This window comes from Pipistrellus hanaki (assembly GCF_964339955.1).
Source record: "Pipistrellus hanaki genome assembly, chromosome: 7".
Lineage (NCBI taxonomy): Eukaryota > Metazoa > Chordata > Mammalia > Chiroptera > Vespertilionidae > Pipistrellus > Pipistrellus hanaki.
Window position 1 is genome coordinate 32014662 of NC_140509.1, and position 3268 is coordinate 32017929.

At 41.0% G+C, this 3268-nt stretch overlaps 1 pseudogene across 1 annotated transcript; it reads right to left on the minus strand.

Annotated features, from left to right (window-relative positions):
* Positions 1-685: 685 nt before the first annotated feature.
* Positions 686-1579, minus strand: LOC311625193 (RNA transcription, translation and transport factor protein-like; annotated as a pseudogene). Its single transcript has one exon. The product of its transcript is annotated as an RNA transcription, translation and transport factor protein-like (transcript).
* Between the last annotated feature and the right edge of the window lie 1689 nt (positions 1580-3268).

Here is a 3268-nt window from a genome sequence, read left to right on the forward strand (position 1 = left end):
AAGGGAATTAAAAAACCTGATGAACAATATTAACTGTTGAATATAATAGAATCAGAGGTATGGAAGGGGAGTGGACTGATAATTCTCAGGGAAAAGAGGAGTGGGGGGTGCGGGAAGAGAATGAACACAAACTGTGCACCTATGGATGAGGACAAGTGGGGGTGGGGAAAGGGCAGAGGGTGGGGTAGGAACCTGGTGGAGGGGAAAAAAGATGAGGAACTTTTGTAATAATATGAACAATAAAGTTTTATTTAAAAAATTAAAAAAATGAAAATTTTTTTTTTAATATCTTAGTAATATCACTGATACGATATACTTTTAAAAAATTGATTATGGTATCACATAATTGTCCTCATCCCCTCATTCCCACCCAAAACCCTTCCCATGTACGCCCCCACCCCCTTGTCTGTAAGCTTATATGCATGCATACAAGGCCTTTGGTTGATCTCTTCCCCTACCTTCCCTCTGAGCTTTGACAGTCTGATCAATGCTTCCTTGTCTCCGGGTCTATTTTTGTTAATCAGTTTATGTTGTTCATTATTTCCCCTAGAATCGTGAGATCATATGATACAAGAAATACACTTATAAGAACCAAAAATGAGACCAGCCATAATTGTTATGCTGAGAGGCAAATGAATCAGTCTGTAGTGAGTTTCTGGGCCACCAGTTCTCTTCCCCCCCCCCCTTTCCGCTTTCCCAAACTTTATTAAAGAAAAAGCAATAATGGAAATCTCTACAACATAGTCAATTTTCTGGGATTCTTCCCTTGAAAATGTGATGTGTGATTCTGAAACACATACCACGGTGTGCATGGTTCCCAACTGTACTAAATAGGTGAGAGGCTAAAATCCTAAAAGATTCATCTTCCAACTTTTTCCAGTCTGTGGTCTTCCTTTGGATCAGCAATAATTGCCTGAACAGCTACTATGGCTTCATTAATTTTTGTCTGTAGCTCTCTGAGCTCTTCTATATGCAGCAATCAAAGAATTTGAGCAGCTTCATTAAGAACTGCATCTCCTGTGTCAAAACCAAGAATATGCTTGTCTAAAGCAACAGGCAACCCCTCTTTTGCTTGATTTGCTTTAGCAACTGCATCCTGTGTCAGGCGTCCTGGACCAAAATGTGAATTGCCTTAAGCATTACCAGGTTGAATCTGAAGAAGGTTAGCCAAAGCCATTACACCAGCCTTAAAATCAGGGTTATTAACATCCAAATTGATCAGTGGCTCTGCATTTTTTGCTGCATTGTCAGCATTTTTTGTATTATCAGATACTGAGTCCTTATATTTTTCAGCGTTATCTCCATATTCAAGACTAACGGCTAAACCAAGAAGCCAGTCAATTGCTTCTTGTCGATCTTGAATCTTGAAAGGACAGCTAACATCTGTAAGATACTTTTCAAAGAACTTGGGCCAGTCATTGCTGTGGATGTTTCTTAAATTACCTCTGTCTTCAATTTTGTAGTGTCTGATTTTCTGGTCTTCAAGCCAAACAATGAAGTTTCTAAATTCTGTTTCATCTTTGCAGTTGAAGCTGGCGGGGTTGTGGTAGTCGAGCGCCGTCAGCTTGCAGCGAAACATGGTCATCCCGCTCTGCCGCCCCCCGGGCTGCGGCCGGGAGAGGAGCGAGAGGCGAGCCCACCAGTTCTTCTGAGTCCTAATTTCAATGTCAAACAGTTCCTTATATGTACATGTCAGCAATGATATTTCAGTTCTGGATGGTGGACAAAGATACAATATACTTTGAATGTCACAGAGAAAACGCAGGGAAGACAAGCCTACCGTCTGCTCATACCTTTGCTGCCGTGCCCCCAAGGGCACACAAGTGGTTGCTCCTTAGCCAGTTCCACTTCGGCCAGTCTGCTAGGGCTTTTAATATCAGAGGCAGGCGAGGTCCACCTGGTCCCTGGTTCCTATTAATATCTTTTTTTTTTTTTTTTTTTTTTTTTTTTTTTAATAAGTTTTTATTTTTCATATTATTACAAATGTTCCTTCCCCCCCCCCCCCACCATTGCCCTCCTCCACCAGGTTCCCACCCCACCCTCTGCCCTTTCCCCTCTCCCCATTGTCCTCATCCATAGGTGCACAGTTTATGTTCAGTCTCTTCCCACGCCCCCCTCTCCCCTTTTCCCCAAGAATCGTCAGTTCACTCCCCTTCCATACCTCTGATTCTATTATATTCAACAGTTAATATTGTTCATCAGATTTTTTTAATTTCCTTGGTTTTTAGATTCACTTGTTGATAATTACGTATTTGTTGTTCATAATTTTTATCTTTGTTTACTTTCTCTTCTGAAAGAACCCCCTTCAGCAATTCATATAATTCTGGTTTGGTGGTGATGAACTCCTTTAGCTTTTTTTTATTAGTGAAGCTCTTTATCTGGCCTTCGATTCTGAGTGATAGCTTTGCTGGGTAGCTTATTTTTGGCTGTAGGTTCTTGCTATTCATCACCTTGAATATTTCTTGCCATTCCCTTCTGGCCTGCATGGTTTCTGTTGAGAAGTCAGCTGACAATCGTATAGGTGCTCCTTTATAAGTTACTACCTTCTTTGCTCTTGCTTCTTTTAATATTCTCTCTTTATCTTTTGCTCTTGGAATTTTAATAATGATGTGTCTCGGTGTGGTCCTCTTTGGATTCCTTTTGTTTGGAGTTCTGTGCGCTTCCTGGACTTGTAAGTCAAATTCTTTCACCAGGTGGGGGAAGTTTTCTGTCACTATTTCTTTCAGTATGTTTTCGATATCTTGCTCTCTCTCATCTTCTGGAACCCCCATAATTCTGATGTTGGTTCGCTTGAAGTTGTCCCAGAGGTTTCTTACATTATCTTCAATTTTCTGGATTCTCTTGCTTTCTAGCTTCTGTGGAGGAGTGTCTTCTGGCTCTTTATGTTCCAAATCTTTGACTTGATTCTTGCGATCTTCCCTTCTGTTTTTAGGACTCTGTAGAATATTTTTTATTTCAGACAATGTATTCTTTATTTCTTGTTGATCCCTTATCATTTCTTGTTGACTCCTTATTAATTCTAGTTGATCTCTTTTCATATCCTCATAGGCCTTATCCATCTTTTCTAGGAAATTCTTGAAAAACCTTATAAGCGTAGATCTGAACTCTATATCCAGACGCTTTTTGTCCTCCATTTTTTTCGTTTGTGATCTATTTTGTTGTCGCATTTCGCAGTTACAGATGGGACGGGGTTTCAGGGTGGAGCCTGCAGCTTTGGCTTCCGTCAGCCCCGCCCTATGCGGGTCCTTCAGTGCTCGCTGCGGGCGCC